At 30.2% G+C, this 14,223-nt stretch overlaps 1 pseudogene; it reads left to right on the top strand.

Moving 5' to 3' along the window:
• Positions 1-11,594: 11,594 nt before the first annotated feature.
• On the top strand, positions 11,595-12,772 carry LOC112518390 (annotated as a pseudogene).
• Positions 12,773-14,223: the final 1,451 nt, after the last annotated feature.

Genomic DNA, 14,223 nt, shown 5'->3' with positions numbered 1-14,223 from the left:
AAAAATTTATATTGATTTGTTTCATTATTTTGATTGCATTATAATTTTATTTATGTTTGTATCGTGATTTTTGTTTGCATTATAATTCTTATGTATTAGGTGAAGATTTAAAATGTTCAAGTTCACCATGTAATTTTTACTTATGTTGAACGTTTTTGGTTTGCAGGTTTTCGAAGTCTTTAACGTTTATATATTAAGTCTTGAAAATTTGAACTTTTCAAGTTTAGGTTGTGGGAATTCTTGATTATGATCTAAAGTAAGGATTTTATGCAAGTTTGTTTTGTAATTTATAGTGTATTAGAATGTTATGTGTGTTTGTATCATGATTTTGATTGGATTATATTTTTAAGTATGTTCTTATCGTAAGTTTAGTTGTATTATAATTCTATGTATGCTCATGTTATGATTTTGATTGCATTATAATTTTATCTATTGGGTTATAAAGATTTGAARTTATAAGTTTGGTATGTGATTTTTTACATATCGTATGGTTGGTCTATTCACTATTATATTTTTAAAGTCAAGGTGTGTGTTGAAGATAAATGGTACATGTGCATCATCCTTTGAATGAGACATATCTTTATGTGGAATATTTTTTTATTCTTAAGTTTGTGTCAGATTTCTTAATATTTTCGTCGTTATTATTACTCATTTTATTTAGTTTTACAACTTTATTACTAAACAAATCTCTCTCAATATATATATATATATATATATATATATGTATTAAAATTTCACTAATTATATTTTATTTAATTTTTTCGAATTATTTGAATATGATTTGTTGCTGATTTTATTAACAATTAATATATATTTATATAAACAATCCTCACATCATTAATCAAAGCACTCATGTTACCACGCAACGCACGGTTCCCATATTAGTTTTTATAAAATAAATTCAAATAAAAAATGTATTTAAAAAGTTATTACGCATTTACCTTTCAACCCATCTTTTCGGATTTTCTAAACAAAATTTTTAAATATTTAAATATATTATTTTAAAGATTATTTTAAAGATTTTCAACCAAAAACTCTTAACATGCCATAAAAGTTAATGGTAATTGATGATTTCAAATTAAAATATTTAAGTTTTTATACATAAAATGTTTAATAAGATAACTAGAACGGTACTCATGTAATGCATCGAGACAAATCTTGATATCAGTGTTTCATTTTCTTTCTTTTTTATGTCGATATAATACGATTTTATGAGATTTTGAGAAAACGATAATGTTCTTTTTCTGAATAAAATATAAAATTGCAAATATCATAAAAATTTTAAAAAATATATATATCAATATCAATATCAAATTAATCTTTTTAAAAGTTCTTGTGTTTTGGTGTAATTTCTTTAATTCAGTTTTTTTAATTACATTTAATTTAGGTTTAGTAACAAAGAAATTTAATTTAGATTTAATAATACAATTTTTTATAAAAATAATAACTAAGTATTATGTTAAAACTCAATGATTATCCTAATTATATTTTAAAATGAGATGTTTATCCTCTATTTGATTATGTGTATCCGAAGTTAGTTACACAAATTCAAACATGAAGCTTTAATAAGTTGTACTTATATATAATTTACTTGTAATCTTGAATTTTAAGTAATATGCATCGATATACAATATTTCATGCATAAAAAATAGTTTTTAACAGTTTTTATCAAATGCTTTATAATATAGTATATATATATATATATATATATATATATATATATATATTGAGATGGTTTGTTTGTTCTAACACTCATTAAATAAATAGAGAACTTGGTATGTAATTGCACTTGCAAAACGTGAAATTATAATAATTAACTTTTATTATGTATATGTTTGAATAAGTGTTGGTTAACGGAAACGACAAATTGCCTTTAACAAACAAAATCTTTTTTAATATTATATTTTGTAGATCGTATCCGAATGCATAATAACATATACTCAACATTCTCAACCCTTAAAAACAATTCTCAACCCTTGGATTAGATCTATAATCTGACAATCTGAACATTTATAAACGCAATGAGACTTCTCAATAATCACAAAATTGCCACCGTGCAACTTTAGATAGATTATCAGCTTATAAAGTTGATCAATGAACATAAATTGATATTACAGGTCTCACGAAAAAACCCTTGATCTCACGTAAATCCAACCCCTTGGATCAATGCTTGAATTGTGTTGCATGATGAACTTTTTGTATATCTACATTATACTTTGTGACTGGATTAATTAATTAATCTACATGAGAAATAATTAAATGTAAGATGAATTAATTTTCAATTATTTAGGCTCACGCGAGAATATCAATTCAATTAGCTATACTATATTATAAAGCATTTGACATAAACTCTTAAAAATCATTATTTATGCATGAAGTATTATATATTGATGCATATTACTTAAAATTCAAGATTATAATTAAATTATGCATAACTACTGTTGGGTCAGCAGACTCGGTGTTCCCTCGGCAGGTCAAATTCTCGTCCTTAAACCCACCGCTCCTGTAGCAATGCAGGAGCATCCCACATCGGTGAGGCTAGGGAGTCTTCTCTTCCTTATAAGGAAGTGGGAGTCTTCTCCTACCAGTGACGCGTTTTAGAAAACAAAACCGTGAGGGGTTGTTGCCGTGCGGGGAAACCCCGGGGCAGCCCAGAGCGGACAATATCACGTGGGCGGCTCCCTAGTGCAGTTACCGGTCCAACAATTGGTATCAGAGCTAGGGCCGCACCAATGTGGGGGGGGGGAATGTTGGGTCAGCAGACTCGGTGTTCCCTCGGCAGGTCAAATCCTCGTCCTTAAACCCACCGCTCCTGTAGCAATGCAGGAGCATCCCACATCGGTGAGGCTAGGGAGTCTTCTCTTCCTTATAAGGAAGTGGGAGTCTTCTCCTACCAGTGACGCGTTTTAGAAAACAAAACCGTGAGGGGTTGTTGCCGTGCGGGGAAACCCCGGGGCAGCCCAGAGCGGACAATATCACGTGGGCGGCTCCCTAGTGCAGTTACCGGTCCAACAACTACAACTTATTAAAGCTCCATGTTTGAATTCGTATAACTAACTGCGGATAAACATAATCAAATACAGGATAAACATCTCATTTTAAAATATAAAAAATCTAAAATATAATTAGAATAATCATCGAGTTCTAACAACATAATTAATTATTATCTTTATAAGAAAATTATATTATTAAACTATATATAAATTACTTCGTTAATTGAACCTAAATTAAATTATGATGAAAAATTGAATTAAAAATTACACAAAAAATAAAAAATTTTAAATAGTTAATTTGATACCAATATCGATATATTTTTGTCAAATTTTTATGATATCTTTAAATTTATTAAAAAATAAAAACATCATCATTTTTTCAAAATCACATAAGACCATATTATTAACATCGACTAAGATAAATACTAATACAAATACTAAAATCAAGATGTAACTCGCTACATTGCAGGAATACCCTTCTAGTATATGTTATTATGCATTCGGATACGATCTACAAAATATAATAATAAAAAAGATTTTGTTTGTTAAGGCAATTTGTCGTTTCCGTTAACCAACATCTCAAATTCAATCAAGAAATGTTTTCTGGATGAATAAAAAAAGTTCACGTTTTGCAAGTGCAATTAGATATACCATCCCATTCACACCAAATTATCTATTTATCTATATTATATTATAAAGTATTTGATAAAAACTTTTAAAAACTATTTTTTATATATGAAATACTGTTTATCAATACATATTACTTAAAATATAATATTACAAGTAAATTGTACGTATATACAACTTATTAAAGGGGTGTTCGGGATTGCTTATTTTACGTGTTTTTTGACTTATTTCAGTCTGGCACCGGTGATAAGCTAAATGCTAGTGTTTGGATGAGAAAAAATAAAATTGCTTATACCGGTGCCAAATCGGTAATAAGCAGTCTTTGATAAGTTAATCATTCTTGACTTATGAAAAATTGTTTATTACCAGTTTACCATTTTAACCATGTTTTATTAATGTTTGTTAATTATTAATCTTATTGATATAAATTTTTGTCAAATATATTATTATAAATGATGAAAAATAAATTTTTACATGTTAAAAAATCAAATAACTTAATAAAACAATCCCAAACACTCCCATAAGTCAATAATATGGAAGACTGTTCTTTTTTGTCATTTTACATATATAAACAGAAATTGCCAAATATTAAAAAATAACTTATCAGCTTATTGTTTTTTGGTACCGCTATAAGCTAATCCAAACATTTTTTACAAAACTCCGGTTTGACACCACATAAGTTAATAAGCACTTTTACAAAAAAAAAACATAAGTTGTTTTAAATAAACAATCCCAAACACCCCCTAAATCTCTATTTTTGAATTCGTAACGTAATCAAATACAGAATAAAGATAATCAAATATAGAATAAACATTTTATTTTAAATATAATTAGAATGATTATTGAGATCTATCAGAATTATTACATTTATAAAAATTATATTGTTAAGTTAAAAATAAATTATTTCGTTATTAAACTTAAATTAAATTATAATAAATTGTATAAAAAAGAGAATTTTTAAATTGTTAATTTTATATTAATATCGATATATTTTTTCAAAATTTTATAATATTTTTAAATATATTTTTATTTAAAAGTAAAAACATATCTTTCTCAAAACCACATAAACCGTATTATATTAACAGAGATAAAAAATAAAACAAAATATTAAAATAAAAATGTATCTCGTTATATTGTACGAATACCCTTCTAGATTTTATTAAACCATGTCACACCCAACTACCTCAAAAAGCTCAGTATTATTTTTTTTATTCGCCATGTGCTACGTTTAAAAAAAAGTTAATTAATGTATATGACAAATAATTAAATGTAAGATTGGTTTTCAATTATTTGCGCTCACATCACATCTCGATTCTACTATATATGTTAGAGTAAATTACAAATTTGGTCCCTAGGGTTATATAAAAATTATGGATTAGGTCCCCCAAGCAAAATAATTACAACAATGGTTACCATGGTTTTACTTTTGTTATGGATTGAGTCTCTTTTGCACTACTTTGTTAACTTAAACTCTATAGGTTAAGGGTGTTTTAGTCATATGATTTTTTTTTCAATTAGAAAGTAAAATATTTTATAATTATTACTTTATATACTTATGGTGTTATATATATATATATATATATATATATATATATATATATATATAACTCTATTTTGGGGACCCCAAGACTGTCTTTCCTCTGTTGCCCTGAGAGAGTGAGGTTGTATGTAGGAGGGGCAAGCTAGCCCCGCCTATCTCCCATATATGTGTGTGTGTAAATATATATATATATATATATATAGAGAGAGAGAGAGAGAGAGAGAGACCAATAGATGGCAACTTACCTATCGTGAAATATAAACAAACTAAGATGAATAATGGAGATGGTGGATCTAAAAAAATGAGGGATTAAGATCGATGAACAGAATCTAAATCCCATAAATCTACAATGATATTACAATAAAAAATTGAATATGCGGTTCATCAATGATGATACCTGTAATTGTTTCATTTGAGGGACCCAATCCAAATTTTCACGCAAACCACAAGGACCAAATATGTATTTTACTCTATATGTTAGTATGCATTCTGCATATAAATACGAATCTACAAAATATAATAAAGAAGATTTTGTTTGTTTATTATATCAAAATTAATACTATTTGTCGTTTTCGTTAACGAACACTTAGGGGCTGTTTACCTAACGCTTATCCGGGTAAGCGTTTATTGAGTAAAATTACCTTACCGAATTAATATGGTAAATACCAAAAATCTTATCCGGTAAGAACAAAAGCAAGTAACGAGAGTTTTACCGGGTAAATTGTTGCATTTGATACCATTTTTGTGGGTTAAAATCTTACCCGGAAAGTAAGTTATAATATAGAATTTTGCTACTAAACACCTACTCGGATAAGCGTTTGGTAAACGGTCCCTTATTCTAACAAATACACGTCCAAACTCAATCAATAAATGTTTTCAGGGTGGATAAAAGTTAGTTATTATAATTTCACATTTTGAAAGCGTAATTAAGGGACCGTTTACTAAACGCTTATCCGGGTAAGTGCTTACCAATTCACATTGCCTTACTGAATATGAAAAAGACCAAGAAATTTACCCGGTAAGAGCGAAGACAAGGATCCAGAGTCTTACCCGATAAGTGAAGGCGGCGACTCTTACTATGGTTAGCCTTTACCCTGGTAAATTGTTGCATACGATACCGTTTTGGTGGACTAAAATCTTACCCACTAAGTGAGTGATAGTATTGAATTTTTTCGGTAAGCGCTCACTGGGTAAATGTTTGGTAAACGACCCCTTAATATACCATCCACGTGTCCAAGTTATCTGTTATATAATCTGTTATATAATGAGTGCTCAAGAAATAAACCATCTAACATTGAACTAGCTGAAAACCTCCTATTTATTTCATCTGTCATGCACTACGATAAAGAAAAATGCCTAAACGTCATGTCTAAAATTATTACAATAAGTTTATAAGACGTTTTTATCTGTATTAATAAAAATTTAAAATTGTTTTTAAATTAAAGTAGGGTATTAGGTATTTTATACGACACTATTATGACAAAGTGTCTTGTATAAATACAAATGTCTCATAAAAAGCTTGGTTTATAGAAAATTTCTCACAAATATCACATGAAATAACTAATACAACATTTTGTTTCAAAAACTAACAAAAAACTTCGTAAAACTTCATATCTAAAAGTATTATAATAAGTTTATAGGACAGTTTTAAGCGTTTCTAATATGTTTTTTAGATTTTTTATACAAGTGTTGTATTAGTTATTGTAAATAACACTTCATTGATGTGTCTAATGAGCACATCTTTTTGTAGGACACTTGTTTTATAAGACATTTTTTTAAACAGTGTGCTGTAAAATAGTTAATACGACACTTTACTTTCAGATATCCTAAAATTTTAATTGTTCATAATTTTCTCAATCAAACCTGTTAAATAAATGGATTAAACCTGAATTGACCCACTTAATTTTAAAATCTTAAATAAAATAAAAAGGTACCACCGATTGATTGAGACTGGAAAGGTACCACCTATCGATTCATCGGAGAGGCGGGGACTGAGAGGGAGAGACGAGAGAGAGACTGTAGGAATGTTGTGTTGGAGGTCGACGTCATGAACTGATTATTAGGATTTCACTTTCACAGAGACAGGTTGAAAATATAATTAAAAATAAAATAAAATTATACAATATTTTAAATGGGTTAAAAACTTTTAGAAAATTTCAACACAACCCATTTAAAAATATGGGTTAGATGAGTTGACTCATTTACAGGGCCATTCCTAGGAGAGGGCGGGCCGGGCATATGCCTAGAGCTCATAAAAATTAAGGGCCCAAATTTTTTTAGTATATATAATAGTAGTTCAAAAAAATTAATATGTAGAAGAGACATAAAAAAATTAGTATTTAATAAGATCAGAAAAGATTTTGGTACTACATTAGCTATTAAAGATCCAAACATGTGTTAATTAAATATATTGGAGAAAAAAAATACATAAAAATGTTAATTTGCCGTTCATTATATGATATTATTTAACGTTTTTCTATTTTTTTTTAATCTAAAATCGACATCTAAAACTATTTGCCTCGAAACTTTGATATATTCTCTATAATTTATCTCCGATCAACTCTTTTGATTATTTCATCATCGCGTGAATTCTATTTTTATATTAGAATATAATATATTTTCTTGTTATTAGCTAATAGAACCCCCATCTTTTGAAATAAAAAAAATTACCAACCACATGAGAATGTACAACTTATATCTATATTTAGAATAACAAAACTAAAATTGTTTTTTTCATCGTTGTTCGTTATTATCTAATATTGAGTGCATAAATCTTATGTACTCTTCTATCTCTAAAAGAAGAATAAGATCTCAAACTATCACCAACATGAGTTTTTTAATTTATTAAATTGATGATTTCAGAAAATTTTGTTTTAACCCTAACGCTATGTTCTTGAAGTGTTCTTTTATGTAAGAAAAAGAGGGGAAAAAATATATCAAAATTAATTTTTATTTCATTATTTTTCTTTCCTCTCTCTTCTCTATTAAAAACACAAATAAAAAACATTATTTTTCTTCCTTTCTTTTTTTCTTCCCAAATTCGAAAACATAATATACAAATTTAAAATTGTGTTAAAAAACATTAATATGAGACGACATGAAAAATCAACCTATTTACATTGATTTACATAGCGTTAATCAGAAGAATCAACTTTGTGACCCCAAATGATGTCATTCTATGTACCAAAAATATACCATAAGATGTTTTTGATGATGGAACAAATTGACGATGCTACATAAAAATGTTCTAATAGATAATATTAATTTAGAAATGAGTATTGATTGATTTTACGTCTAGGAATATACTTGGAAAAACGATTTTATATGAATTTAATGTTATTTCTGATAATAAAAACAATATATTAAAAAAAATTGTACTTATCTATGACCCATTTTCACATCTTGTCTAAGACCTAAAAAATAAATGGATTAAAAATCTCAACCCAACATGTTAATTTTAGGTTTAGGTTGGGTTAGATTTGGATTGACGGGTTGAGTGGTTGTTTGTTTTCCTATAATAGTTTCATTAAGAGGCAACATCTGAATCGTTAAGAGATGAATATTGTTTGACAAAAAAAAAGTCCGTCTCTTAATGATTCTAAAATCCTCTGAATGATTTTGTATCCTGGACCTCTCTTAACCATTCAGCGTCCTAATTTCATTTGTAAACAATTACCAAACAATTATATTTCATTTTACACGATATCATAATATTCTTTTAATCATTCTGACTACTTAATCATTCTACATCAAACCAGTCAACAACTGCCACCAAGCCTTGAGTATTTTTTACGAGCTATACTCCAAACCACAATTATATATCCGACACACGATAAGTGGGCATGTGCTTAAAGTTATGAACAACTTAATTATTAAGACTTTATCCAAACAACCATGTAAGAATATGTTCCCACAATAAGTGGGCATGTGCTGAAATTAAGAATATGTTACGAAGGTTAATATTTATTTTTTTTACAGAACTTAAAGGTTATTTATCAAACGCTTACCTGAATAAGTGTTTACCGGCAAGATTCAAACACCATCACTTACTTACCGGGTAAGATTTTAGTCTACTTAAACGATATCGTATGCAACAATTTACCTGGTAAGTGCTAACCATAGTAAGAGTCGTCACCCTCACTTACTGGGTAAGACTCTCGGTCATTGCCTTTGCTCTTACCGGATAAGATTCTTGGTCTTTACCATATTTGTCCGGTAAGGTAATGCGACTAAGTAAGCACTTACCCGAGTAAGAGTTTAGGAAACGGCCCCTTACATTCACTTTTCCCAGTAGAATTTTTCATGGTACCAGTGTATAAAATTTCAGGATCCGTCACTGTCAGTTGCCATCCTCAACATGCAAATACAACTACTATAAAAAACTATCCAAAAAGTTTCATATTATCAACGTCCATGATATCCCGAAAACAAGAAATTCAAGTATAAAAATAAAAACGATCGTCAAAAGACCGAGACAGACATAGGGGGTTTGGATATCCGTCGATGATGTTCCTTATTTCCGAGGGATCAATGACAACATTCTCATCAAAATCCAATTTTTATTCTATCACAAGCTCATAGGTGGGTCATAATAGGTATCATTGGCTTTGAATGGATCATATTAGGTCTAAAGAGTGGGTCATAATGTTGAGTCGGCTCACAAAGGATCAGCTTGAGTCTATGGGAGTGATATTGGGTCTAAAAAGTGGCCATAAAGGAACTTAATGAGTATTAGGGGTCGTTTACCTTAATGGTTATCCGGTAATCGTTTATCAATAGGAGTCAACACTATAATTTATTTAGATGCGTAAGATTTTAGTACATTAAAGCATATCGAATGCAACAATTTACTAGGTAAACGCTTACTTGGGTAAAAGTCATCATTCTCACTTACCGGGTAAGACTCTATGTCCTTCTCATCGCTCTTACCCAGTAAGATTCTTAGCCTTCTCATGTTCATTCGATGAAGAAATTTATGCGTTAAGCACTTACCAAGTAAGTGTTTAGTAAATGACCCCTTAATTATTAGATTTAGGTGAGTCGTAATAGACCTTAATGGACCCTTGATCAGTTGATCATCTTGAATCTAAGTGAGTCGTAATGAACTCAATGGAAATGGGTTCAAGTGATCATAACTAGTCTTATTGATTCTAAGTGAGCCGTAATGGGAATGATCCGACCTTAATGGATTAAATTGGGTAAAACTGAATCATAATGGGTTTAAGTGATCGTAATGAGTATTAATGGATCAAATCAGGTCTTAATGACTTTAAGGGTGTGTTTGGTACACAGAACATGGACAAGACAGAACAAGACAGAGATCCATGTCCCATGTTTGGCATGAATTTTATGTGGAATAGACAGAAACATAGTGGAACAGGCTTGTTCCACCCCCTATCCCATGGAACAGGGTGGAATAAGGTGGAACAGACTTATATTTTACCAATATAACATCAAAATATTACTTAATTCTCTTTTAAAACATCAAATAGGTCTGTTTTTTTACATTTTATTCATTCTTTAAATTTTATTTATTGTATTTTATGTTTTTATTAAATTTTCATTTTACTGTCCTCAAAATATTATTTTTATAGGGTTTCTATATTTTTATTAATTTATGTAATTTATTATGTTTTAATATTGACAAGACAATTATGATGATATGATTCGTAGAAAAAGAAACATATTTTAAAGTATTTTAGTTAATATACAAATTATGTTTTAATATAATAAAAAATAATGTAGAAAAGAGATTAAAAAAAATTACATAAACTTTTTATTTGGTGTCATTTTAATTATTTTGACGAAAACTTCAAATGATATATTTTTTTATAAAAAATAGTTATTCTATTATAATTTAATAAATTAATTACAATAAACAACTCATCAAGGGTAAATTGGTCATTTTATTTATTATGTTATATCCGATTTTATCTTACCAAACATTGAACAGTTGTTCTATCTAGTTCTGACACACCCTAATTGATCCCATTTGGTTAAATTGGGTGATAACAAATCTTAAATAATTAGATTGGGTCTACATAGGTCACGGGGTCTTAATACAACTGATATAATATAATATTATCATGCAATGTGTGTGTGAATATGATCTTCACAACAAATTGAAAAATATTTGTGTTTGATAATTGCAACGATATGCTAATTAATTGTCCTTGAAGTTAAAACTAAGGTTTGTTTTCATTCACCAACTTCCTTATTTTAATTCAGGATACCAGACTTATACATTTGAAACTGTACAGCAAAATAGTGGAAAGGTAAAAAAACTCCGAACCTTCATAGTCTTTTGCTGTAAAGTTTCAAGTGTAAAATAATGGTATCATTGGTCTCAAGAAAACAAGTTGGTCTCACGTGATCCCGAGTTAGATACTCTGGTGTAGATACACCAGATTGTCTATATAATGAGAGCTCATCAACTAAACCATATCCACACCACGACTATACGAAACCTCAAGATCATATCATCGATCTCCGGCATGGAAGATATATCGTCCGAAAGTACGCTTGTTCAACACAATTGCAGGTGGTTGGAAGGCAGGTGTAGCTTTTACAAGTATCAAGGGTTTTGGAGCAGTAAAGATCTTCTTGAAGGTGCAATTGTGGCTCAAAAAAGCTTCAAGGCTCAGCCGAATGATGTACTGCTGTCGAGTTGCCCCAAAACCGGCACAACGTGGCTAAAAGCGTTGGCGTTTGCGATTGCAACCCGAGACAAGTTTGATGAGTCGACAGCCCGTTGCTTACAACCTTGTCTCATGAATGCATCCCTTTCCTGGAGAAATACTCTGAACAAATGGAACACTATTACCACAAGAAGTCGGGATTCTCACTCGTGGCCACGCACCTTCCTTACACTTCGTTGCCCGAATCAGTCGTAGCTTCAAATTGCAAGATCGTTTACATATATCGGAACGTAAAAGATGTCATAGTTTCTCACTACCATTACCAGCGACAAATAGCGAAATTATCCGTGGAAGATGCTCCGTTTGAGGAGGCGTTTGACGAATTCTGCGACGGGATTTTGTTGTATGGACCATACTGGGATCATATTTTGGGATACTGGAAAGCAAGTCTAGAAAGGCAAGGGAGAATTCTATTCTTGAAATACGAAGACATGAAAAGGGACAGTAGAAACGACGTCAAGCGGCTTGCGGACTTCATCGGGTATCCGTTTTCCGCGGAAGAAGAAAACGAAGGCGTCGTTGAAAACATTATAAAGTTGTGTAGTTTTGAGAATCTGAGCAATTTGGAAGTGAATAAAACTGGAAAGCTTCATGTTGAAGGGTATGATGCCATTGAAAACAGGGTTTTCTTCAGGAAGGCTAAGGATGGAGATTGGGAGAAGTACTTCACCAAAGAGATGAAGGAAAAAGTAGACAGTTTGATGGATCAGAAAATGAGTGGAACTGGTTTGCTTCTCARMTAGAACAATCTCTCTCTTKCWGATGGCTTAATGATTCAGCTATATATGTGCTCTCTTTTACAATTCAGGAGATATACTTTCCATATCTTCTTATTATGTGATGTTCACATGTTCTCGATGTGCTTATAAATCCGCACCAAATTTGCTTCCCATCGCATGTTTTTGTTTTTTCGACAGGCTAATCCGTCCACTGCAACAAAATCGGTTTATAGGACACTCCCAATTTCTAAGCGTCTTAATAGACCTCTTTATAGGACCAAAAAAATAAGGCGTCCTATCTAAATGCGTTGTAATAAGTTTATATGACGTTTTCTGACGTCGTAATAAGTTGTTTAAGAACACTTTTAATATAAAGCGTCACATTAGCAACTTTATTAGACACTATTTGAAAAATTGTTCTATAAAAACAAATGTCCTATAAAAATTGAGTTTATGGGACACTTTCTCAAAAGTATCATATAAAGTTGCTAATGCGACACTTTGTATTAAAAATGTCCTAAAAAATTTGTTAAGACGTCCAAAAGCGTCATATAAACTGTGCTACAGGATTGAGTTTATAGGAAACTCTCAATCTCTAAGCATCCCAATAGACCGCTTTATAGGACTTAATTCTTAGGACCAAAATATAAGACGTCATATCTAAAGGTGTTGTAATAAGTTTATATGACGCTTTTAGGCTTCTTAAAAATGTCTTAAAAAACTTGTTAAGACGCCCAAAAGCGTCATATAAACTTATTACAACACCTTTAGATAGGACGATTTATATTTTGGTCCTATAAATTAAGTGACTGTAAAGCAGTCTATTGGAACACTTAGAGATCGTGGGTGTCCTATAAACTCAATTTTGTTATAATGAAGGTCATTAAGGGCATGGACGAGTGGTGTAAGTAAATTGAAACAATGGACAGTCTGATGTATTTTCGAAACTCCAGTAACAATTGATGGAGTTTGAGCAAACCAGATGAACGATTGATGTAATTTACTCTTCTTATGTTAATAAACTTGTTAGCTAAATACCATAATTTAAAAGATATCACAATTTTTGGAGAGTATTAAATCCATTAAATCTAGAAAAATGGATAAAATGTTAGAGTTAAATATAATTATTAAAAGATTACTGAAGATTTTTTACTTTTCTTTCTCTATTGTTAAAAAAGTACTAAAAAGCCGTAGGAGATGACTTAACAGACAAATAAGGCTTAATCATTTGAGAACTCCAACATTTGTGAGAACCATGAGAACTTCTATCTTTAAGTTATTGTTTTACATTATCTTTTTCCATCTAAATATATTATTTAATATATTAATTAAGATATATTTGTTTAACTTGAGTTATTGTTTCACATTATCTTCACAGTAAAACGTTCGAGTGTCTAACTCTTGATAAGTGTATCTAGAGTTAGTTCCGAACTCTGGAAAAGTGTATCTGCCGAACTCTAAAGACTTGATACTTAGACGATTCACCTTAACTTCCGAACTCTAAGGGCCTGTTTACTTGTGGCTTAATGAGCTTAGTGGATAAATGGGCTTATTCGCACAGACTTTCAAGGCTGTTTACTTTGAGCTTAATCGCTCAGAAATGGGCTTATTCGCCCAGATGAAAGATGGAACTTGTCCAGATTAAG

Source organism: Cynara cardunculus, assembly GCF_001531365.2.
Source record: "Cynara cardunculus var. scolymus isolate 2C chromosome LG 9, CcrdV1, whole genome shotgun sequence".
NCBI classification, from domain to species: domain Eukaryota; kingdom Viridiplantae; phylum Streptophyta; class Magnoliopsida; order Asterales; family Asteraceae; genus Cynara; species Cynara cardunculus.
The sequence above is the reverse complement of the archived record's forward strand: the minus strand, read 5'-3'. Positions and strand labels throughout refer to the sequence as shown.